Raw genomic sequence first — 26964 nt, forward strand, 5'->3', positions numbered from 1 at the left:
TCGCCAGTTGTGGTCCCCAGTGGGGGCTAAAAAGGAAAAAATTTGAAAAAAGTTGTACTAATTATTTAAAAAAATGCTGAGTTTAAAAAATTTTTTTTCCATGTTTACATTAAAAGCTGAGTAATAAAACAAAAATACATATCTGGTATCGCCGCGTCCGTAAGAGTCTGATCTATCAGAGTAACACGTTATTTATGTCACATGGTAAACGGCCGGGAAAAAAATAGTACAGAACACACGAAATGCGCCCCCCCCCCCCCCCCGTCTGAAAGTAAAAATGCAATGAAAAGCGATCAAACAGTTGTATGTATTCCAAGATGGCGGCAACGCAAACAAGAGGACGTACCGCGCAGAATGAGCCCTCGCACAGCGACGGGGAAATAACTAAGTTACAGCGGTCGGAGGACGGCGGCAGAACAACTCAAAAACATTAAATGGCTGAAAAACAAGAATCTCACAGAAAATAACGTTCTGTCACTTTTGTTGCGGTTTTTGTGCCGTAGAAACGAGACAAACGAGAAAACGGCGGAATGTCGGATTATTCATCTTACTGCATTTAGGATTCCTGCACATTATATGGAACCGCGGAAAACTACAACAAAACACCCTGATAACAGCGACAGCAACGGGGCAATAACGGAGGCGGGAAAAAACCAAGATGGAAAAGAGGACGGCGTCCTTAAAGGGTTAAGGGGCAACTTGGGACCAACCTTTGTACCCGCTGCGGCTCACCAGCAATCACACTACTTAAAGAACGGTACCAGAAACTAAATCCCCATCTGCCGGGGCAAAGGGTGACCTCCTCCCCCTCCTCCTGACAGCACCCGACCGCAGGGGCAGAGGCCGACCTTCCCCCGACAACCCTCGTCCGCCGGGGCTGAAGCCGACCTTCCTTCGCTCAGACAATCCCCGTCCGCCGGGGCGGACCTCAATGACAGCCAACTTGATATCACAGTACAGCCCGCCCGCGCCCCCCTCCGCGCCCCCAGCTCCTCTGTGGACCCCCGGGCTGCCCCCCGTACACCCTCCCCGGTCACTCACCTCTCCGCCGCCCCCTGTCTGCTCCCGGTCCCACAACGCGGCACAGTCTGACAGCCATAGCTGGGTGCTGAAATCTTACTGTCCAATCATCCAGAGGCACACGCAGCGATTGGCCAATCACTGTCAAGTACTCCTTCTCGCCAGCCAATGAGAGGACGGCAAATTTCACGCGGGAAAACGCAGTTTCTGTCACAGTGACAGCCGGGATGAAGGAAGGAGAACGTGAGAGAGTGATACATGCCCCGCTATATGTCTGTGCAGGGGCCCCGGGGGCCACAGTGTGGGGGATATTACCTCAGATGGCAGAAGAGGGCAGGACATTGCTGGACTAGCAATCCCTCCCCCCAGCGTCTGGTCACTGTGTATTACGTCTGCAGTGTGTGGTGTAATACGCAGGACCGATCTCCCATAGACTTTACTGTGACTCAGCATGAGAAATACGTGCGCGAAACCATCATGGCGCGCCCCATGTTGGCACACATACCCATCAATACTGGGTACGGGGCATGGCGGCACGCAGCAAGTACCCATGTCACTGCATACCTCTTGGCACGCAGCTAACTGCGCCCGTGTGAGAGGCCTTAGGCCGTGTTCACACGCAGCGGATCTGCCGTGGATGTACCACATGGGCCCTCGCACTGACAATCATCCACACGCCGGGGACGAGATCCGCCGCGGACATTGACTGCGGAGGGGATTGTGGGTCTGCCGAATGCCAATCATAGCGCCGGATCTTGTGCCGATTCACCTCGTCAGATGAAGGGCGAATTCTGCAAATCCGTGCGGACATAGCCGCAATGTGCGCGGTGTTAGCAGCCACGGCTATGTATTGGGCCGCACCCCCAGGGCTTTGGTCCCAGACCGGATTCACGCACGGACGTGTTTTTGCGGATGAGTATTTGTGCCACAACTGCAGGTTTTACTGAACTTTTTGCACAAGCAAGTCGTGCGCAATTGTGTGTGAAAAACGACCGCCGACGCTTCCAGCCAGCAAAACGGACAAATTATTTAATGTGCGCCAAACATGTTCATTTACTGCGCAGGGAAATAGAGCGCGCTGTTTGTTCGTGCAACGTAATTGTGTACGCAAAAAAAGCGCTTGTGCGCAAATTCACTGAAATCAGCGGTTCTGTTCTCAGCATATCGCACAGACGAAAATGTAATGCGCAAATGTGCCCGTGTGACTCCGCCCTGAGACTTGCCACAAATGGGCACATTTGCATGCGTTTTTTTCGTCTGAACATTTTGTGCGCGCGATATACAGAACATAGAACCCGTATGCGTTCACGCACAAGTGCGGTTTTGCTTGCGTAATTCCATATCTCAAACAATAAACGCGGCTCGCTCTATATTCCTCCACATTTGCACAGGAAGAGAACTCATCGTGAGCCCATTACACTGATTGGCCATTTCACTGGCTGCGGCATTGTTACGTGTTTTTCTGCACGCACAAATACGCAACGCTCATTCCGAAAAACCGCAGCACAAATGCGAACGCAAATCCGCTGCCGCTGGTGTGACGCAGGCCTAAGGCTGAGCCGCGCATATTATCACACGCCCATAATACGTACGTGTCATACGCACATGCTGCAGGTGACATCACAGCCGGACGCCATCAGCATTGGAGGTTTTGGATTCCGCATATTTTATCTTACTGGACGAATACCGATCCAGATTTGTCCAATAGGAAAGAACAACAAAACGAGGCGAAAACAGAAGTAATGCTGAATTTTCAAAAAATGGCTGCAAAAAATACGTCGGAGTGAAGAGATGCACAGATTTACATTAGCGCCGCATTACAGTCCGCAAAACACGGACCAAATACGGAAGTAAAATACGCCCATCTGAACGCGGCTGAATGTGATGAAAGTTACCATCCGGGAATTCCTGTTTCCTCTGAAATAAACCAAGTGATACAAAAACGGCGAATAACATAAAATGGCGCTAAACGCTGCCGCTGCTGTAAGTAGGAAGAAAACCCATTTGAGAGCCCAAAGCAGATTGTAGAAAGTGACCCGAGCCGAGAGCGTGTGACTCTATCCTGCTCAGCAGGGACCGGCCGGCCACTGAGCACTGGCCCATGAGCAGCGGCCCCCCTGGGGGCTGTTCACACACGGACGGTTTGGGGGGATTTTCTGTCCCATTTTCTGTGGATTTTGATACGTATTTTGGTCCATATCCGCAGCAGATTTCACCTCTTTAGGCCTCGTGTCCACTGGTTAAATAGATTTAGGAAATCCGCGCTGGTGTCCCGCACACGTGATCCGCGCCCATAGGGATGCATTGGACACCCGCAGGTAAGTAAATACCTGCGGGTGTCCTTTTTCCCTACCGTGTGGATCGCACGTGCGGCAAATCACCCGCAGCATGCTCCATTGTACTGGATCTTATTTTCCTCCAGCAGGTTTCAGGGTATTCTGTAGCTTCCTAATTGCACAGATAATGAAAGAAACCAATCGGACACAAGCCATCAGCCTTGAATCTCAACCAGCTCTCCGGAGTTACAATTCCCAGAGCCCTAATTTATTGAAACACATTTACCTGCCCTTTATGGGCGTGCAACAGATTACATCAGTAACATACACATATTCTTATTCGCTGGGTCATATAGAATTCCCCGCCCCCCTCCCCACCTTCTCTCAAGTCTCAAGTGTACCTGTGGACTTTGTCCTCTCAGCATGCACTCAAGCTAAAGGAATTCCTTTGAGAAGTTTCAGTCTGGGGGAGGTAGAGCTGGGGAAGCACCCAATAATGAATACAAGTATACATATAGTATTGTGATTTAACTCTTAGAAGCTGCTGTGGAACTTTGTATTAGTCTAACATTATAAAACACACACATCTTTCACTATGCCATTGTCCAGCAATTACCATAATGAGATTATGCAGCCATTTGCCTCTACAGAGTTAAATCACTACAGCTGCGTAATACATCTAGTTTATTACAAATCAATAGACATTTTACGCTAACTAATCATCATGTCTACTACAATCCCCCCTTAAAATGTCTATTCTCTAACTCTCCCCGTCAAGTTTTCCCAGTTCTCTGCGCGTGAGCCTATAACTGGAGCACGTTGAAGGTTCGATTTAGGGTCTTCAAGGCGGTGTAGGACTTGTCCACTCCTTCTGGAGATACATCCAGCAAACTCATTGTGGAAGCGGCTTTTCCAGCATCAGTTTCACAGGTCTCTCTGACACGGGATAACACAGCAGACTAGAACGGAAAAGATAATCAGTTCACATACAACAGCGACACCTATCTGAGCCAGGATCCTTTGCCACCACTCATCCATGGAAAGTACTGGTCCCGAAGGTTAGCTCTTTTTAGTTAGTACGGTCAGCTTCTTAATGGCAACTGCGTCTTTACCCGCGGGTCACGTGTCGTCTGAGATGTAGGTACAACAAGTCTCCCCTATCATCTTACAGACACTCCCCTTTTTCAGTTAAAATCATATCTAAGGCCATTCTATTTTGAAAAGTCATAGTCGAGGTAAGTCCTAATTGGTCAACTAGTCCCTATAAGGCATCTCCAGTGTAATTTATAAACCGCTGCTAATTATAATAAACATAATTAATCCAGTCAACATTTTATTTACCATAATGATCGGAAAAATGGACTCGAATCCAGCTTTAACTCGGCCTCTAATTTTTAAAACTCGTCAGGTACCCCCCTTGGCTGTCCTATGACGTCAATGTATGCGTGAAGATCAAAACTACCACCAGGGGTCTTTCTTCTCGCTCTAGTGTAATGTTACAATACTAGTAGTGTGCACAGGTACGCACAGCGTGGGACTCCCTGATCTTCACCCACACCAATGTCCCTCCTGGAGATAGCCCTGAAGGTGGTCAGGTCCAGGCCGCCAACACTGACCCTATACTGCCTAGTGACAAGACTGGAAGGAACCGCCGTACCTATGCAGAAAACAAGGATAGACCAACATGACAGGATAACCACAGAACACAGCAGAGTTGGATCGAGATAAAGTAACTATTGGGGGTAACCTCATTATCCTCAATGCTGTCTGACAGGATGTGGAGGAGCATAAGTGCTTTACTAAGGCACACTCCCCTGCCCAATTACCTTCCAGGCGGGTCCTGCACCTCATGTTCCCACAAAGCCAGTAAACGTCTCCTAAGGACTGGACCTGATTCTGCATCCATTCCCCTCCTATCGTACCGTAGGAGGAGCAATACCCGTTAGTGAATTCCCCAAAAATCTCCCTCCCCCCTGCCCGTTTGCATGGCAGGTGTAGTTTCCAGGGTAGTCAGTAATACTCTCTCTGGTGCAAAACACTTAAGTAGTTATAGAGTATTCCTTTTTCCACTTCTCACAAACAGTGTAATTAGTGGAAGTGTTAATGACGAAACTAAGGAAACACTCTTCAGCATCTACAGTGAGATTTAGGGGGACCATCCCTGAGTGTGGTCGGGCACTACCGCACACGCAACAGTTAGACTTGTTGCTCTTGTTATCATTGTACCTCATCAACTCCAACCAGAGATTCTGGTCGGAGTAGCCAGTCTCTTCTGTCAAGGTGTCCTCAAAGGTAGGGTCGGCTATGATCATCATGTTCTTTAAGGTCTTTATCTTACGGCGGAGAGGGTTAATTATGGGCAGAGGACTAAGTGAAGGCCTCCATTCGGGAGCATCTACCATATACCTTATTTTAAACTTCCCTAAGGGATCTGTCCTCCCGTACCGGTATGTCCCCAAACTGTAAGTCCCCCGGGCTTGGATTTTTCATGGTTAGTGTAAGAACCATATTAAAACCAAGTAACATACTAAGTTCAGCCTTCCAATACCCACTGTCCTTATTATTCTTAAGGAGGGTCATACGACTCATTAGGGATTTCCCGCTATCCTTATTATTCTTATTTAAGGCACTTTATAGGAACAGTCGGTTCCTGTGTTCCATCCCACTGATCCCCAATAACGGCAGTCTTCTCCCCAGACATTATCAGTGGCGCAAACATATTGTATTCCCCGGGTATATAAGTCATATAACCAGCTGGACTGAGCTAAATCTGATCTGCTGTGGGATTTTGCGCCTAGACACTGGACCACAGTACAATAGTCAAAGGAATATGCGGCCACTTGAGTGTTGGACGAGTTATACCAGAAGGTAACCGTACCCTCATATTCTTCCGACTAAGGATTCCAGTTGCCACCCTCCTCTCTCACTAGCCCCAACCAGAGTAATGTCCTCGGCACAACTAAGACTGGTCTCCCGGATCTGAGGCTTTCTTACAGTATGAAGCGTGGATCCATATAGGTCTTTCGGCTAGTTTCACAGCTGTGGCAGTAGTCAGAAGCACCTGGTAGGGACCATCAAATCGGGGCTCAAGAGGATGCTTCCTGAGGAACTTCTTGACACACACCCAACCCCCAGGCTGCAAGATATGTGTCGCAGTGTCTGCCTCTAAGTCTGGAAGAGAACACCTGTGCATAGGTTTTGGTTAGTGCTTTAACAACGGACATCACATACTTAGTCAACACATCAGATTGTAATTGTAACTACTGAGGATAGTAGCAACCTAGCCTTGGGGCTAGCCCAAACAATCTCGTAGGGAGATAATGCATGATCCCCCCTGGGTTCATATCTAACACTGAATAGGGCTATTGGATGACAGTCTTTCCAAAGTAGCCCCATTCTCGGCGTCATTTTAAGTATCGTGCTTTTTAGCGTGCCACCAAGTCTCTCCACCTTTCCACTACTCTAAGGGTGGTAGAGTGTGCAACAGGCCTGGGATACACCCAGAGCAGACATGACATGTTACATTCACCTGCGAAGTTTGTACCTCTGTCTGACTCTGAATCACTTCTGGTACCCCATATTCACAGTTTACCTCGTTCATGAGCTTCTTTGCGGTTACTTACTTGTTTGCCTTGGTAACAGGGTCGGCCTCCAACCTGCAAAGACATCAACAACAACAAGCGCATATTCATACTTCCCAACAAGTGGGAGCTGAATGTAGTCAATTTGCAATCCCTGAAATGGGTAGAGTGGTCTAGGCAAGTGTGATGTGGCAAATTTACTTCTGCCCTGTCTCACCTATGGCATAGATCATGCTAAACTGGACAAATGATGCAGCAGCTACAGAGAACCCAGGAGTCGCTCGTCCTCTTTCAAGCATCGACGTCATTGCTGCTTTACTAGGTGGGTCTTTCCGTGCGTCAGCTGGGCCATCATGGGATACAGGAACTGTGGTAGGCAAGTGCTGTTGACTGTTCACCATACACGGTTCTATTTCTGCTGCTCCCATTTTAGTCCATTTATCCTTTCCTTCCTTGCTGGCTTGTAACTGTAAAGTCTTTAGCATATCAAAGTCCAAATTCTGTCAATGTCCAAAGTTTTTGCCACTGACTCATGCTGTCAGTATCTTTTCTTCTTTCTTCCACGGCTTGAGGGCCGCTGCCTTTGCTGTGCTGTCGGCGAGGGTGTCGTCTCTCACTTCTCCATTGTAGGAATCCGTGTGAACTCTCCTCTGCCAGGTAGTAGTAGGGCCTCCATGAGACTCTGCACCGCTGCACCATTCTCAATTGGTTGTCCTGCTAAGGTAAAAAACTGTCTGGCCTTCCATATTGGGCCGTAATCATGAGCTATGCCAGATGCATACCAGGAGTCAGTGTAAAGGGTTGCCGCCTTACCTTTCGCCACTCTACATGCCTCAGTGAGGGCTTTCAGTTCCGCTTCTTGTGCTGAGACATGCGGAGGCAGAGCTTCTGCTTCTAGGACATCTTGTTGTGTGACCACTGCATATCCGATGTGGAGTCATCAATCCTCACCCTAGTACCATCTGCAAAAAGCTCAACATATGCATTGTCAACAGGGGTTCCAGTAACTGTTTGCATACCTGCAGTTTCTTGCTGTATCAGTACTAAATAATCATGTTGATGTTCTATTTCACATGGATCAGAGTCTTGTAGCACAAAATCATTTATTTCCTTTTTATTTTATTTATTTATTTTTTAAAAATCCAATAGCTGATCTACAACACCTAGATCACCTATGACCTAGATCACCTATGCCTCCCCCCTTTTGAACCGGAATACTCAATTGAAAAAAGAGTAGTCGGGTTCAAACTAGTACAACGTTGAAAAAGGAAACCAAGAGGCACAAAAACAAGCACTTTGTAGGTCAAGGTGACATTGTATGCAGCGAAGTCTGAGCGAAAATATCCTTTTTTTTCAAGTCGCAGTTAGCATTTCTAACACAAGGAGGCGCAACGCAAGCAAAATTTACAGCCACCCAGTGAAATAGCATCCAGGGAATTTCACCGTTTAACTTTCACTATCCTGTCAGAATATAATTATACCTTCAGTGTAGACTGACACTAGAATATACAAAGACATAAGGAAAAAAACTAAAAAGAATGCGGATGAATTGACATCCTACTCTGAGCAATTAAGTCCCTCTTTCTCACGTAAAAACCAAAACTACTTCGTCAAATTACGTGAAAAAGTTTGCTGGGTGACTGTAGGGAAATTATTCCATCTGTAGGATCCTTCCTTAACATCATCTGTCTGAACATCCATTGGAGAAGCAGGCAGCGGAAAACAGAGCCCCTGGGAACACACCATGAGAGGGCGTCCCCTACTCATGGGTTCACGGCTTCTGTCCTCCATGCATCAACTCCAATCTTCTATACACTATAAACCAGCTTAGTCTTCTACTATGTCCTAAGCTGCATCTTCACAAAGAACAAAGGTTTGTTTCCCTGAACTTATCACACATCCAAGGTGGCCACATTTTGGAGTGTAACAAAGTCTGGTCAAACAAGACCTTACTTCAGACAATCTTGATGTTAGCACTAGATACAGTGGCATTGGGGAATGTAGGCCTCCCAAGTGCAGCAAGATGGCCACCAGAGGCAGAAAGGGGCAGGGCTACAAATCTCCCAGGTGAGGCAAGATGGCTGCTGGAGGAGGAAGGGGCAGGGGCTTAGTCCTGTCCCGGATCGGAATGACCGGAAGTAACGTCACACACCCTGAAAGTGAGCAAATCGGGGGAAGTAATTTCAGGATGGGGGCAGGGCTCACCACACTTGCTGCAGAGTCACACTATGTGGGGGTTTTAAACATTGCAAGTGCAGCCGCCATTATAGGGATGGGCTATAGTCAACACAAAGGCATTACATTGTTCATGATACAGGCAATACACATCCCCAACTACACTCCCCCCCCCAATTCTGCTCGCGAACCCCTTTCCTACATTATACAACCTCCTAGCAATCTAAAGCACCATTCTGTCTGCCAGGGCCTCCTGCTTATCTTCTGAAAACTTTTCTGCGGTCTGTCTACAACCCAACATTCCTTTCTTTCAGCAACTTTCCTGATCCTTATCTTTGCTTGCTTTTTTTCCCACCATTCTCTAGAATTCCTAGACAACCTAGATCTATGCCGTATTCTATTCTGCCTGCTCATTCTATCCTATTTGAAATTTCTGGACGCAGTAAAACTTTACTAGATTCCACCTATCTCTTCTTACCTCGCAAATCACAATGTACATTAACTGTATAAACACAAAACAAAAGGAACAGACGGGTTAACTGGGAAATGCTCAGTGGCTTAACATCAGCCCACTCTCTTATCAGTAAAACCCCCAGTAACAAACACTGCACATTCTTTAAACAAGACCTTTGACTATACACAAAGACTGACGATTATATTCAGTGACCAAGACTAACAGTATTTGGAGTATCAAGCCGTCTCACACCACGGCTATAATCCCCGCGTATCCCTTTCCACATATGAGAACATAACACGCTCGATCATACAGGTAAATACGCCTATTTTAACCCCTGCGTATCCCTCCTTACATATGAGAGCATATACCACGCTCGATCATACAAGTGCATACGCCTATTTAAAATTTTCCTGGCCTCGCTCTCCAAGTGTATTAGAGCAAACCGTGCACTATTACATAGGAGAGTGCGCCCCGGGCGCGCTCCCTCAGGCTTATACAGCCAAGTCCGCCCTTCTGACACATTAACCCTCACAGAATCTGTCTCTTGGTCTTGTATACACAATCTTTAACCGCCTCAGACACAACATTCACAGCATACAGAATACCACTAGACAGGTTAAACGGTGATAATCGGGTAGACAGAACTATATTACCTGCCTTTCAGTGATTTATTACTCTGGCTGTAGAGGTGGGCAGATAAACAGACAGAAGTCATCTCACACAGGTAGATTAACATAAAGCTATCTTACCATATTCCGTAGATTTTCGGGCCCCTGAGTTCTGCGTTTTATCTACCAGTCTCTGTATCTTTCCAGAATAAAAAAAAAATCACAAATCTACCCGGCCCACCAAGGGACGCCAAATTGTACTGGATCATATTTTTCTCCAGCAGGTTTCAGGGTATTCTGTTGCTTCCTAATTGTATAGTGTGCACACATAATGAAAGAAACCAATCCGACAAAAGTCATCAGCCTTGAAGCTCAACCAGCTCTCTGGAGTTACAATTCCAGAGCCCTAATTTATTGAAACACATAATACCTGCCCTTTATGGGCGTATAACAGATTACATCAGTAACGTATACATATTCTTATTCGCTGGGTCATATAGAATTCCCTGCCTCCCTCCCCACCTTCTCTCAAGTCCAGTGTACGTGTGGACTTTGTCCTCTCAGCATGCGGTCAGTTAAAGGGGTTGTCTCGCGAAATCAAGTGGGGCTATACACTTCTGTATGGCCATATTAATGCACTTTGTAATATACATCGTGCATTAATTATGAGCCATACAGAAGTTATTCACTTACCTGCTCCGTTGCTAGCGTCCTCGTCTCCATGGTTCCGTCTAAATTCGCTGGCGGCTTGCTTTTTTAGACGCGCTTGCGCAGTCCGGTCTTCTGCTCTGAGCACGAGCCGCTTCAGTGTGCTCGCCGCTACAGCTCTTTTGCGCATGCGCAGACGAACTGTATCTTCTCGGGAGCGCGCTGGAGCGGCCATTCTGCTACCATCCTCTCTTAGAGGAAGGTGCAGAGCCGCCCAGCCCTCCAGCAGAGCTGCCCAGCCCAGCCCAGCCGCCCAGGTAAGTGATCGGTGACGGACTGACGGGGGTGACGCGTGACTGACTGCCGCTGTGGCCCCGGAGCCTACCATTGTGGCCCCAGAGCCTACCGCTGAGCCCCCGAGCCTACTGCTGTGGCCCCGGAGCCTACCGCTGGGCCCCAGAGCCTACCGCTGGGCCCCGGGGCCTACCGCTGGGCCCCGGAGCCTACCGCTGGGCCCCGAGGCCTACCGCTGGGGAGCCGGGGCGTAGCGCTTGGGAGCCGGGGCGTAGCACTGGGGAGCCGGGGCGTAGCGCTGGGGAGCCGGGGGCTAGCGCCGGTTACCTGCTCCCTGGCGATGGGTGACTGGTCGGCCGCGTTCAATCCCGGGGTCCGGTCGGCGGCTGCGGGGCGTCTGGTTGTCAGGGAGACACAGCTGGTAGCGTCTCGGGAGCGCGCACGTCGGGCTACAGCAAGCGACGGGAAAAGAGCCGGCGGCCATCTTGGGAAAATTTTTATAAGTTGCTGAAACGCTGGAACTGTAAGTACAAACCAGCTAGAAAAGTCATTTACAGGGGGGCTTAGTAATGTATGCTTAATTAGGGGGACTGGGCAAAAAAAAAATTCACTGCTTCCTCGAGACAACCCCTTTAAAGTAATTCCTTTGTTGGAGAAGTTGAAGGTGGGGGGAGGTGGGAGGAGAACGCCCAAAATGCATACAAGTAAAACACACAGTATAGGAATGTGATTTAACTCTTTCCTTATGTAGTGGACCTTTATATTAGGCTAAAGTTATAAAACACACATCTTTCATCATGCCATTGTCCTGCAATTACCATAATGAAATTATGCAGCCATTAGCCTCTACAGAGTTAAATCACTACAGCTGTGCAATACTTCTAGTTTATTACAAATCAATAGACATTTTACGCTAACTAATCTTCATGTCTACTACAAATGCACTGCTCAGATATGCTGATGTGAAGGAGCCTGCAGGCGGGTGGTGCTCCACCGCAGGCACAACGCTGCTCCTGCCTCACACTTTTGGGTTTCTCTAGTCTGGCTGTCTTGGCCTTGCGCCCTTTGGGGGACCCTACACACCGGTATACACCCTGTGAGACCCAACGCTCAACCACCTCCTAATTCCAACTGAAAAGGTAAAAGTGTTATCAATTTGGTACATTGCACACTCTCTCATTGCATCATTTAAATGCCCCAATCGGCGTTTGGAGGTCCTGAACGTCCCACTCTGCCTTCAGTGTTATCGGAGAGTTAGGATCGGTTGTCATGGCAGCCTAGGGCCTCCTGAAGGCCCCCAGGGATGCCATGAATGACCATCTATCAAGGCACACCTTCATAGATTACCCTTTCAGAACGCGGTATAATGCAATACTATTGTACTGCAGTATACTGTATGAGCGATCAAAAGATTGCAAGTTTAAATCCCATTAAAAACAAGTTTATAGGAGTTTTTTATTAAATATTAGAAAGAAAATTAAAACTTGTAACCCCCCCCAATAATGGCACAATTTTATTTCCTAGGTCTTTTCACACATTAATACTTCAGAGTTTTCCAGCACATTATGGGGTACACCAAAGAACGGAGAAAGGCTGCAGCAGGAAGGGTTAAACAAGTTCTATAATTATGCTCTAGTCACATCCAGAGCTGCATTCTCTTCTCTTATATAGGCTACAGCCATGGCTAATCGTCCTGCGATGAAGGTGGTCGGTGGGATGCCCCTCCTAGGGCCTTTTGCAGAAAACTGGGAGAGTGTTCAGTGTTTCCAGGCCAGAGAAGAGGACTTGCTGATCGCTACATACCCGAAATCTGGTGAGACTGAGGAACTTTATACACAGGGGCGTCCCTATCCTTGTCAGTCCCAGAGTCTCTGCTCTTCAGGTAGTGGCACTGCTGGCTGGGGTATCGGTATGTGGCACCGCTCCTCTTCCACCGTCCTTGTAGCTTCACCAGTCTTGTTGCGGGTCTGACTTGTCGCTACCTCTGACCTACCCTATAAACCTGCCCTTGTGTGCTCTGCCCCGCTCCTGAGTGCTTCATAATACCATCTTTAGGCTGCCTGTCCACGGGCGTTGCGGTATCTTGCGGCAGATCTCTGCCATATGGGAGCAGGGGCTGTCAGACGGATCTCCGCTGTCAGCCTATCTGACAGATAGGCTGACCGCAGAAAATCGCAGCAAATCACAGCATGCTGCGACTTGCTGGCTGCAGCGAAGAATCGCAATGATTCTCCACTCGTGGACAGGGGGCATGCGCATACTGTCAGGGGTTGAACCGGCGACCCAGCCCCTGTGCTTGAGGGGGCCCAGAGGCCGTCCTCCACCATATACAGGTACACTTTCAGATCGCACTGTCTGCGGCCGCCTGATTAGTGCGGTCTGGCCGACAGCATGAGCCAGAGACGAGAGGAGGAGGAGGAAGGACTAGATGAGGACAGGGGAAGAGGAGGGGGGATGAGGGAAGGAGCAGAGAGGACACAGACTCGTGCACAGCATAGCATGGAGCATGGATGATGAGGTCCTCTCCTTGCTGCTTCCCTCCTGCTGACACTGTGTACAGCTGCTCTCCTCACCACAGAAGTAGTCCAGGCCCCGGGGTATCTATCTAGTATCTATCTGGCCTCATGTCCACTCGCACGCACGGATTTCACTGCTGAATCCTGCACATGCGCACCAATTTCTTTTAAAAAATCTGTCTTTCCGCATATCCGCGGCACAGCACAAAAACAGCTGCGGATACGGACATCTTCCATAGGCTTCAAAGGAAGCTGCGGGAGCCGCCTGTGTGGCAGATCCACAGGAAAATGGAGCATGCTGCGATTCCTTCTCGTGCATGCGACCCGCACGCCAGGAAGGAATTCATCTGCATGCTTTTAGCTGCCTTACTGATGCTAATGCATCCCTATGGGCAGCAAGAGGCACGGATCTCCCTGCAGGGGCCACGCGCCAGTTTTATAAGTAAAATCTGCACGTGGGCATTGGCCCTCAGGTATAGGGAGGGGGGGGAAAAAGGGCCTGGGGGGGAGGGCGGACGGCCCAAGCTGAACTTTTGCACCCGAGCCCGTGGTACGCCTTTAGGTATGCCCCTGGTTCACTGCGTTCCCTGCGGCCGAATTATCACTACAGGGAATACAATCCAAACCCGCCCATGGACCACCAGCCTTATGCCTGCATCACACGAATGTATTTGCAAAGTGTTTGCACGTACAATATGTAGTGAATAGAACGCTCTGCAGCTCGGTAGCCTCACGCACGTGCCATGCCTGGCCCACGTCTTTAATTTGGTGGTTCAGCGCTTTATGAAAAGCTACCCACGCTTGTCAGACCTGCTCGGAAAGGTGCGCCAGCTCTGCGCACATTTCCGCAAGTCCCACACAGACGCTGCCACCCTGTGCACCCTGCAACATCGGTTTAATCTGCCAGTGCACCGACTGCTGTGCGACGTGCCCACATGGTGGAACTCTACGCTCCACATGTTGGCCAGGCTCTATGAGCAGTGTAGAGCTATAGTGGAATACGAACTCCAACATGGGCGGCGCAGTTGGAGTCAGCCTCCTCAATTCTTTACAGAAGAGTGGGCCTGGTTGGCAGACATCTGCCAGGTCCTTGGAAACTTTGAGGAGTCTAACCAGATGGTGAGCGGGGATGCTGCAATCTTTAACGTCACCATTCCTCTGCTATGCCTCTTGAGAAGTTCCCTGCAAAGCATAAAGGCAGACGCTTTGCGCTCGGAAACGGAGGCGGGGGAAGACAGTATGTCGCTGGATAGTCAGAGCACCCTCCTGTCTATATCTCAGCGCGTTGAGGAGGAAGAGGAGGTGGAGGAGCATGAGGAGGAGGGGAAAGAAACAGCTTGGCCCACTGCTGAGGGTACCCATGCTGCTTGCCTGTCATCCTTTCAGCGTGTATGGCCTAAGGAGGAGGAGGAGGATCCTGAAAGTGATCTTCCTAGTGAGGACAGCCATGTGCTGTGTACAGGTACCCTGGAACACATGGCTGACTTCATGTTAGGATGCCTTTCTCGTGACCCTCGCGTTACACGCATTCTGGCCACTACGGATTACTGGGTGTACACACTGCTCAACCCACGGTAAAAGGAGAACTTTTGCACTCTCATACCCGAAGAGGAAAGGGGTTCGAGAGTGATGCTATACCACACGACCCTGGCGGACAAGCTGACGGTAAAATTCCCATCCGACAGCGCTAGTGGCAGAAGGCGCAGTTCCGAGGGCCAGGTAGCAGGGGAGGCGCGGAGATCAGGCAGCATGTATAGCATAGGCAGGGGAACACTCTCTAAGGCCTTTGACAGCTTTCTGGCTCCCCAGCAAGACTGTGTCACCGCTCCCCAGTCAAGGCTAAGTCGGCGGGAGCACTGTAAAATGATGGTGAGGGAGTACGTAGCCGATCGCACGACCGTCCTCCGTGACGCCTCTGCCCCCTGCAACTACTGGGTGTCGAAGCTGGACATGTGGCCTGAACTCGCGCTGTATGCCCTGGAGGTGCTTGCTTGTCCTGCGGCTAGCGTCTTGTCAGAGAGGGTGTTTAGTGCGGCTGGGGAATCATCACGGATAAGCGTACCCGCCTGTCAACCGACAGTGCCGACAGGCTTACACTCATCAAGATGAACAAAGCCTGGATTTCCCCAGACTTCTCTTCTCCACCAGCGGACATCAGCGATACCTAAACAATACGTAGGCTGCACCCGCGGATGGAAGCATCGTTCTCCATCACCATCAAAAACGGGGACCTTTTAGCTTCATCAATCTGTATATTCTATTCATCCTCCTCCTCCTGCTCCTCCTCCTGAAACCTGACGTAATCACGCCGAACGGGCAATTTTTCTTAGGCCCACAAGGTTCAGTCATATAATTTTTGTAAACAATTTTTATACGTTTCAATGCTCATTAAAGCGTTGAAACTTGCACCTGAACCAATTTTTATTTTAACTGGGCTGCCTCCAGGCCTAGTTACAAATTAAGCCACATTAACCACAGCGATTAATGGGTTTCACCTGCCCTCTTGGTTGGGCATGGGCAATTTTTCTGAGGTACATTAGTACTGTTGGTAATTTTTTTGGGCCCTCACCTACAGTGTAATCCAATTAATTTTTTGCCCACCTGCATTAAAGCTGACCTTACATCAGCTGTGCTGGGCACTGCAATGGGATATATTTATGTACCACCGGTGGGTTCCAGGGAGCCACCCATGCTGTCGGTCCACACGGAGTTGTAACTGCATGTGTCCACTTCTAAAGAACCCCAGTCTGACTGGGGCATGCAGTGTGGGCCCAAGCCCACCTGCATTAAACATGACATTACCTCAGCTGTGATGGGCAATGCAATGGGATATACTTATGGACCGCCGGTGGCTTCCTGGGACCCACCCATGCTGTCGGTCCACACGGAGTTGTAACTGCATGTGTCCACTTCTAAAGAACCCCAGTCTGACTGGGGCATGCAGTGTGGGCCCAAGCCCACCTGCATTAAACATGACATTACCTCAGCTGTGATGGGCAATGCAATGGGATATATTTATGTACCGCCGGTGGCTTCCTGGGACCCACCCATGCTGTCGGTCCACACGGAGTTGTAACTGCATGAGTCCACTTCTAAAGAACCCCAGTCCGACTGGGGCATGCAGTGTGGGCCCAAGCCCACCTGCAGTAAACATGACATTACCTCAGCTGTGATGGGCAATGCAATGGAATATATTTATGTACCGCCGGTGGGTTCCAGGGAGCCACCCATGCTGTTCGTCCACACGGACTTCACAATAGGGAGTTGTACCTGCCTGTGTCTACTTATAAAAATCCCCAGTCTGACTGGGGCATGCAATGTGGGCCGAAGCCCACCTGCATTTAATCTGACGTTAGCCCTGCTGTCCAGGGCACTGCAATGGGATACATTTATGTACAGCCGGTGGGTTCCAGGGAGCCACCCATGCTGTGGGTGCACACGGAATTCCCATTGCGGAGTTCTACCTGCCTGTGACTATTTATAAAAAACCCCGGTCTGACTGGGGCATGCAGACACCTTGACAGAATGAATAGTGTGTGGCACATAGGTTCCCCATTGCTATGCCCACGTGTGCAGCTCCTGATGGCGGTGGCACAGGATTATATTTCTCATTGCTTCTGTACAGCATTGTGGGCTATCGTCCTGCCCCTTTTAAAGAGGGTCGCTGCCTAGCCGTGCCAACCCTCTGCAGTGTGTGCCTGCGGTTCCTCCTCATGGCAGACGCACTTATAAATAGACATGAGGGTGGCGTGGCATGGGGGCAGCTGAAGGCTGCACAGAGACACTTTGGTGTGTGCTGTGGACACTGGGTCGTGCGGGCGGGGGGGGGGGGGGCAGCATCTAACCCAGGAGAAGTGGCAACGGAGTGTCATGCAGGAAGTGATTGTGCTTTGTTGGAGGTAGTGTGGTGCTTAGCTAAGGTATGCATTGCTAATAAGGGCTTTTCAGAAGTTAAAATTGTTGGGGGGGGGGCACTCTTGCCGCTATTGTGGCTTAATAGTGGGACCTGGGAACTTGAGATGCAGCCCAACATGTAGCCCCTCGCCTGCCCTATCCGTTGCTGTGTCGTTCCAATCACTTTCTTGAATTGCCCAGATTTTCACAAATGGAAACCTTAGCGAGTATCAGCGATATACAAAAATGCTCGGGTCGCCCATTGACTTCAATGGGGTTCGTTATTCGAAACGTACCCTCGAGCATCGCGAAATTTTCGTCCCGAGTAACGAGCACCCGAGCATTTTGGTGCTCGCTCATCTCTAATTGGTACGGGTTGAGACCTCAGGTGCCAGTTCAGAAGAGTTTTGTAAACTAACTGCTCTCTTGGTGGATCCGGCTCATGTATTTGTCTTGACAGCCACTGCAGAAACTGAGCTTTCCGCAGGTCCTGACAAATAGTAAGCCACGTCCAATTCTGCAAAACAAAGGTTCTCCTGGGTCATCGCTTAGCCCAAGGAACTAGACATCTGACATAGGAACAAAAGCCACACCTGTACTTACACCTGCTTCTAAACTCCGCACCTTTCTGGGCTTTGTTTCATGCTGCCGCCCATGGATCCACTCTGTTTCCTCTCTTATGCAACTACTCTATGACTGTCTTTCAATCATTCTTTTCTCTCTCTCACCCCTGCACCCTTTTACACTTTATCATTTATTCTTTTCTGTACTGAATTTTCTGGCCATATGACGACAGTATTGACACAAAAGCACGGGGGACAACCACGGCCACTTGGATACTACTCCATGAGGCTGGATCCAGTGGCTCGAGGAGCTCCCTCATGTATGTGCGCGGTGGCAGCAGTACAGGCAATGGTTGACAAATCTTCGGAGTTGGTATTGAACTACCCCGTAGTGGTCCTCACCCCTCATGACATCCGGAGCATATACACGCAAGTGCAACCCAAGCACTTCTTTCTGGCCCATCAAATCTAGCCACAATGTGCTCCTGTCATTCTTTTCAATGTTACTACTACCTTGAACCCGGCTACTCTTCTTCCAATTAAGTATCCTAGTTCAAAAGGGGGGGAGGAGAAGACATAGGTGATCTAGGTATTGCAGGTCAGCTATTTTTAAACAAGGTTCTGATCTGTTTGAAATAGAATACCAGCCTGATTGTCTAGCGGTAATCGGTGCAAGGGGTTTCAGGAGTTCCAATTCAGCTGGCAGAAACTGAACCGCTTGAGGTAATGTTTAAAGGGTAGTGATGCCTCACGCGCTTCCTTGTGCTGGAAGGTCCTGAAAGCATATTGGGAACCGATGTGATGGGGCCCTTGGGATGTTGTATCGAACTTCACCCGTCCGGTGAGGCTCGTATACACCCCGGGTCTGAAAGTCACCCGACCTTCTGTCGGATGGCAGCAGACCAAGCGACACCTCTCCCTGTCCTCACTCTTATGCACGCAGAGGAGCAAGATTTTAATGTCATTCTCCGAGCCTTTGGGCTACCAGACAGACGGACCTTGGCAGACTGTCAGTCTCATTGGTAATGGTCTACCTAAAGGAAGGGGAAAAAGCCCCCTTGGTCCGTCAGTACCCCCTGGCACATGTCCAGGAAGATACAATTGCAGACACTGTCTCTTCTTTATGTTAACTTAATGCCCTTAAGGACTGTGTCTTCCCAGCCAATACCCCTTTTGTTCCCCGTTAAAGAGAAAGAGTTTAAAGGGCCAGCCAGACTGTCAGTATTTGTTTGCATTTATTTTCAGAGGAAAGCAGTACTGTTGGACAGTGCTGCCATAAGGGGCACAGAATAGCCCAAAACCAGTTCACCAGATGCATGAAGCTGGTATTAGATGCCTGGCCAATTCCCGAGGGCACCGCCCTCTTGTAATATGTTGATGATTTACTTTTTTTTATGTACTCCTGACCCAAATAGTTACCTCAATTCATCACTAAGCCTTCTGTGTTTCCTCCATCAGAGTAGAATGGCCGCAAAGCCAGCAAAGACAAACTTCAGTTCTGCAAATCTCACGTAGTGTTCCTGGGCCACTGCCTAGGTCCAGGTGCTAAACACCTGACGCCAGAGCGCACGAAGGTGGTAAGTGACATGCAACTTCCCACCTCCCATGCCCAGTTGCGTACCTTCTTGGGACTGGTTTCATACTGTCGTCCGTGGATACGCTCTGCCTCCATGACCATGCAGCCTCTGTACGACTGTTTGGGTTCACGGCCATTTGCCCTAACCCCGCAGGCCGAGTCAGCCTTCCATCAGCTGAAAGTACAGATAACCAGACTGCCAGACTATGACAAACCTTTCCAAATGTACATCACTGAGATGGCGGGACACGCCACCGCTGTACTGACACAAATGCATGGTGACAAAAAGCGACCTGTAGCATACTACAGTGCCCATCTTGACGCGGTGGCTAGAGGGTCTCTATCATGTGTCCGAGCGGTTCTAACAGTCCAGGCGCTACTGGACAAAAGTTCTGACGTTGTCCTAGATCAGACCATGGTGATCTACACCCCACATGACATACATGGTATCCTGACACAGGTAAGCCATAGACATCTGTCTCTTGCCAGACAGATAAAAATTGAACTCGCAGTGCATTCCTCCTCGAACATCTCATTCCAAAGGTGCACCACCTTGAATCCAGCCACCTTACGTTTACTAGGTGACGTAGATTCAAATGGGGGGAGTAAGTACAGGGGACCAGTTGTTTTACAACTCCCTGAGTGACGAACAGGAGGCATTTGACACCCGAAACCAGCATGACTGTGTGGCCCTCATGGCCCAGGAAATGGCTGGGTTTGCGCATGTCACAGACAAGCCCCTGCAGAACCCCCAGTTTGAGCTGTTTGTGGATGGATCCAGATACATGAATGACGAAGGAAGGTTTGTAACCGGTTTTGAAGTAGTCACACTGAATGAGATACTTGTACAAAACCACTGCCGCCACACATGTCAGCGCAGGCCTGTACAATCGCGAAGGATACCACTGCTAACATCTACACTGATTCCAGGTACGCCTTTGGTATTGCACTTGACTATGGGCCTATCTGGCGCGCGCAGAGCTTCACAGCTCAAGGCAAGCCGATCAAGAATAGAAAAGCTGTAAGTTTACTAATGAAAGCCATCATCTTGCCAGAACAGGTGGCCATAATAAAGGTTACTGAAGCCCCTGTTAACAAATGCATATTTTGAGTTGTTTTTTTTTTATATACATGGTCCCAGGGTGAGGATGGACAACTCCACACTGGATATGCAGTGGTCACACAACAAGATGTCCTAAAAGCAGAATGCCTCCGCATGTCTCAGCACAAGAAGCGGAACTGAAGGCCCTCACTGAGGCATGTAGAGTGGCAGAAGGTAAGATGGCAAACATTTACACTGACTCCCGGTATGCATTTGGCATAGCTCATGATTACGGCCCAACATGGAAGGCCAGACAGTTTTTTAACCTCAGCAGGACAGCCAATTAAGAATCATGCAGCGGTGCAGAGTCTCTTGGAAGCCCTATTTCTACCTGACAAAGTGGAGAGCTCACACCAATTCCTACATCAGAGAAGCAAGAGGCAACGTCATCACAGACCACACAGCAAAGGCAGCGGCCCTCAAGCCGTGGAAGAAAAGAAGAATTTGACAAAAACTTTGGACATTGACAAAAACTTTGAACTTTGATATGCTAAAGACTTTACAGTTAAAAGCCAGCAAGGAAGGAAAAGACAAATGGACTTAATATGGGAGCAGCAGAAACAGTACGGTGTATGGCGGACAGTCGACAGAACTTGCCTACCACAGTCCCTGTGCCCCATGATGGCCCAGCTGATGCCCGGAAAGACGCACCTCTCAAAGTAGCAATGATGTCGACGCTTGAACAAGGAAGGGTGGCTCCTGGGTTTTCTGTAGCTGCTGCATCATTTGTCCAATTTTGCATGATCTTTGCCTTAAGCAACAGGGCAGAAGTAAATTTGCCACATAACACTTGCCTAGACCACTCTACCCATTTCAGGGATTGCAAATTGACTACATTCAGCTCCCACTTGTTAGGAAGTATGAATATGTGCTTGTTGTTGTTGATTTCTTTTCAGGTTGGAGACCTACCCTGTTACTAAAGTAAATAAGCAGGTAACTGCACAGAAGCTCATGAATGAGGTAATCCGCAGATACGGGGTATTAGAGACAATTGAGAGTGACAGAGGTACACATTTTACAGGTGAAGTGATGCGAGAGGTGATGTCAGCCTTTGGGGTGGAACAAGCGTTTCACACCCCATACCACCCGCAGAGTTCAGACAAGGTTGAAAGACTAAATGGTACGCTTAAGTTGAAAGAAGTGTTGTTTGGCTCTATGCCAAGATTGGGGCTGTATCATCCACAGGCCCTACAGCAGGGCTATGACACAGTAGCCGGATATGTAAAGCACCTGTGTGACCAACTAACAATAACACAGAATCTAGTCTTTTTCTTCCATTCCAGACCCAGACAATTTAGAGGTATCACACTCTCTACAACCTGGAGACTGGGTGCTCGTAAAGAGGCGTGTCCGGAAATCCCTAGGGCCCAGATTCAAGGAGCCCTATCAAGTCCTGCTGACCACACCTACTTCAGTAAAAGTTGAAGGAACTGTTGCTTGTCTTGGGACTAATGGGACTTTTCACGCCCTGCTTTGCCCCCCCTCCCCATGAGAAGGAAAAATGAAGGACATTTTGTTTATTGATGGACTTTTTGGACTCCTCACTCCATGCTTCGCCCCTATGAGAGGGTGCAAAATGACAATGCCCAGAACCACTTTGTTAGACACCACCAAATACTGGTAGATGGACTGAACACCGCACAGGTGAAGGACTGTTGGACTTGCACACACACACCTGGTGCCACTAGTTTTCTTTTCCTGGTTGTTACTGTTCCGCCGAAAGAATTGCTTACATGGACAAATGAAAACTCAGAAATCTGAGATAGCTGGTGGGGTAACACATTTAGTTCTTTGAACCCTGCCAATTGGTTCTCTGGTCTGGGAGGGTGGTTCATGGGAATTTTACAAGGTATGCTTCAAGTAGCAATGATTTTGCTCGTCACATATATATTGCTTTAAAGTTAATCACGTCTTGTACCACACGTTGTAGTGAAAAAGCTTTTGCTAAACTTTAACCCAGATGGACTTTGGGACCACCACATGACTCTAGGGAATCTGGCAGAGCTGGCACCACTCGGGTGAAGTACCTAGCATGATGGTGGACCCTATGTCCAAATGGGGGAATGTGAGGGGTTAATTCGTGTTTATGCTTTTCTAAAGAGAAAGATAAGTGTATTTCATCTTCTTAAGCTTAACCACAAATACGTGTAAGGGTTGACGCTTTTAAAATGGACTACAAAGACTCCATTTTGTCTCTTTGCTTCTCTGCTATAATACACATATATTTTGTATTAATTTCAACTTTCACTTGAGAAAAATGTTAGATTTCAGTTAGAATGATCCACCTGGAAATATTAATTGGATTACCACTAGGTTTCTGTCCTGTTCTTATCTTTAAATAATTCTAGTTGAAACTTAGTAACAAGCTTACAGGAATGTACCTCCCAATTACACCTACACAGAGGAAGACATACCGATAAGAGGCTGAGATGTTTTAAATCAATACATGTGCTTATTAATTGTAATTGTATCTGGCATAAAGCCACTTGCTTCGTAGAAATGTATAAAGATTGAATACATTGTACATTAAACAGGCATTTCTTTGGTTAACACATACGGTGTGGTGTCCATTGAACTCCTCAGAGTATACTCGCAAGATTCAAACAGATTGGGAAGCAGACAGCATCAGCTGACGGGTCCCCTTGTGACCCCCCCCAAACAATATGGTGTGTATGGTGGCAGTAGGTCAGGGGGGCAGTGATATGGTCTGTATGGTGGCAGGAGGTCAGTGGGGCAGTCATATGGTCAGTATTGCAGCAGGAGGTCAGTGGGGCAGTCATATGGTCAGTATTGCAGCAGGAGGTCAGTGGGGCAGTCATATGGTCCGCATGGCGGAGGGGTCTCTGCATACACAGTGTATTATAGAGGTAATGTATCCATTGTTCCCATATAATCTTATTTCCCCCTATTTATACTTGAGTGATGTATTATATATAAGGGATGCACTATATACACGGTGCAGACAGGATCGCTGAGCAGAAGAACGATTTATAAAAAATCACTGATTACAGTTGTTTGTATTAGTTTGTAATCAGTATCTTCTACCACCAGGTGGCGACATTGCACTGCTGAGGCACTCACTAGTACAATGCAATGGTGTGTTGCTGCCACCTAGTGTTTCTACACGGAATGTGGATTGTGTTTAATATATTACCGTGTATTTAATGTCAAAGCTGTTCTACAGGTCCCTCCCCTTTATAATGGCTCCTCCTCTTTGTAGAGGCTGCACCCCTCCATTTATGCATAGGAATTATCAAACAATTTTGTCCTGTCACCAGTAGTTTACTTTCTTGTAGTTTATAACTGTTTTGCCCTTACCATCATGAAAGTCATTTTTGCAGGAGGTGGCAGGAGGTCAGTGGGGCAGTCATATGGTCTGAATGGAGGTAGGAGGTCAGTAGGGCGGTCATATGGTCTGTATAGTGGCAGGAGGTCAGTGGGGCAGTCATATGGTCTGTATGGTGGCAGGAGGTCAGTGGGGCAGTCATATGGTCTGTATGGTGGCAGGAGGTGAGTGGGGCAGTCATATGGTCTGTATGGTGGCAGGAGGTCAGTGGGGAAGTCACATGGTAAGTATTGCAGCAGGAGGTCAGTGAGGCAGTCATATGGTCTGTATGGTGACAGGAGGTCAGTGGGGCAGGCATATGGTGTGTATGGTGGCAGGAGGTCAGTGGGGCAGTCATGTGGTCTGTATTGTGGCCGGGGCTTAGTTGGGCAGTCATATGGTCTGTATGGTGGCAGGAGGTCAGTGGGGCAGTCATATGGTCTGTATGGTGGCAGGTCGTCAGTGGGGCAGTCATATGGTAAGTATTGCAGCAGGAGGTCAGTGAGGCAATCATATGATGTGTATGGTGGTAGGAGGTCTGTGGGGCAGTCATATGGTGTGTATGGAGGCAGGCGGTCAGTGTGGCAGTCATATGGTGTGTATGGTGGCTGGAGGTCAGTGGGGCAGTCATATGGTGCGTATGGTGGCGGGAGGTCAATGGGGCAGTCATATAGTGTATATACAGGCAGGAGGTCAGTCGGTCAGTCATATGGTCTGTATGGTAGCAGGAGGTCAGTGGGGCAGTCATATTGTGAGGGTATATATATATATATTGCCATATGTTTTTTTATGCTTTATACCTATATGCAAGTTTTATTCAATTCCAAATGAGAAAAAACTTATATGTCGCCTTACATCAGATATTCCAAGGCTTTGCAAGGCTGAGAGATGTTCTAGAAATTCAGAGATGATACCGAACCAGACATGAAGGCCGCGTGTACTTGGCCGTTTCCCCAGAAGCGCTGGAACAAGATATCAAGATGTTCAACCATGTACATAATTTTCACTGTCTCAGGCCGGAAATCCGGACTGCCCATATATGGTTATTAGCCCATCACCCCTTGATGGTGATGGGACAAAGGGTATAAGATCTCATGTAATCTGTAATAAAGCTCGACACGTCGGCAAAGCGCAGCCATGTCCCGTGTGAGGAATTATACCAGACCTCCCTGTGTGGTGTCTCTTCTTACCGCCGGCAACGGGGCAAGTGGGGTGGGCCCGATTGGTGCTGTACTTAGAATATTTTACCCTGACAATATGGTGTGTATGGTGGCAGGAGGTCAGTGGGGCAGTCATATGGTCTGTATGGTGGCAGGAGGTCTGTGGGGCAGTCATATGGTGTGTATGGAGGCAGGAGGTCAGTGGGGCAGTCATATGGTGTGTATGGAGGCAGGAGGTATGTGGGGCAGTGATATAGTGTGTATGGTGGCAGGAGGTCAGTGGGACAGTCATATGGTCCGCATGGCGGAGGGGGTCTCTGCATGCACAGTGTATTGTGGAGGTAATGTATCCATTGTTCCCATATAATCTTATTTCCCCCTATTTATACTTGAGTGATGTATTATATATAAGGGATGCACTATATACACGGTGCAGACAGGATCGCTGAGCAGAAGAACGATTTATAAAAAATCACGGATTACAGTTCTGTTTGTATTAGTTTGTAATCAGTATCTTCTACCACCAGGTGGCGACATTGCACTGCTAAGGCTCTCACTAGTACAATGCAGTGGTGTGTTGCTGCCACCTAGTGTTTCTACACGGAATGTGGCTTGCGTTTACTATATTACCCTGTATTTAATGTGAAAGCTGTTCTACAGGTCCCTCCCCTTTATAATGGCTCCTCCCCTTTGTAGAGGCTGCACCCCTCCATTTATGCATAGGAATTATCAAACAATTTTGTCCTGTCACCAGTAGTTCACTTTCTTGTAGTTTATAACTGTTTTGCCCTTACCATCATGAAAGTCATGTTTGCAGGAGGTGGCAGGAGGTCAGTGGGGCAGTCATATGGTCTGAATGGAGGCATGAGGTCAGTAGGGCGGTCATGTGGTCTGTATAGTGGCAGGAGGTCAGTAGGGCAGTCATATGGTCTGTATGGTGGCAGGAGGTCAGTGGGGCAGTCATATGGTCTGTATGGTGGCAGGAGGTCAGTGGGGCAGTCATATGGTCTGTATGGTGGCAGGAGGTCAGTGGGGCAGTCACATTGTATGGTGGCAGGAGGTCAGTGGGGCAGTCATATGGTCTGTATGGTGGCAGGAGGTCAGTGGGGCAGTCATATGGTCTGTATGGTGGCAGGAGGTCAGTGGGGCAGTCTTATGGTCTGTATGGTGGCAGGTCGTCAATTGGGCAGTCATGTGGTGTGTATGGAGGCAGGAGGTCAGTGTGGCCGTCATATGGTGTGTATGGTGGCGGGACGTCAGTGGGGCAGTCATATGGTCTGTATGGTGACAGGAGGTCAGTGGGGTAGTCATATGGTGTGTATGGAGGCAGGAGGTCAGTGGGGCAGTCATATGGTGTGTATGGAGGCAGGAGGTCAGTGTGGCCGTCATATGGTGCGTATGGTGGCGGGAGGTCGGTGGGGCAGCCATATGGTCTGTATGGTGGCAGGAGGTCAGTGTGGCCGTCATATGGTGTGTATGGAGGCAGGAGGTCATTGTGGCCGTCATATGGTGTGTATGGAGGCAGGAGCTCAGTGTGGCCGTCATATGGTGTGTATGGAGGCAGGAGCTCAGTGTGGCCGTCATATGGTGTGTATGGTGGCTGGAGGTCAGTGTGGCCGTCATGTGGTGTGTATGGTGGCTGGAGGTCAGTGGGGCCGTCATGTGGTGTGTATGGTGGCTGGAGGTCAGTTGGGCAGTCATATGGTGCATATGGTGGCGGGAGGTCAATGGGGCAGTCATATGGTGTATAAGGAGGCAGGAGGTCAGTG

At 48.8% G+C, this 26964-nt stretch overlaps 1 pseudogene; it reads left to right on the top strand.

Annotated features, from left to right (window-relative positions):
* Nucleotides 1–12735: 12735 nt before the first annotated feature.
* LOC136577651 (sulfotransferase 1A1-like) overlaps nt 12736–26964 on the top strand; it is a 50737-nt pseudogene continuing 36508 nt past the window's right edge.

This window comes from Eleutherodactylus coqui, chromosome 8 (genome assembly GCF_035609145.1).
Source record: "Eleutherodactylus coqui strain aEleCoq1 chromosome 8, aEleCoq1.hap1, whole genome shotgun sequence".
NCBI lineage: Eukaryota > Metazoa > Chordata > Amphibia > Anura > Eleutherodactylidae > Eleutherodactylus > Eleutherodactylus coqui.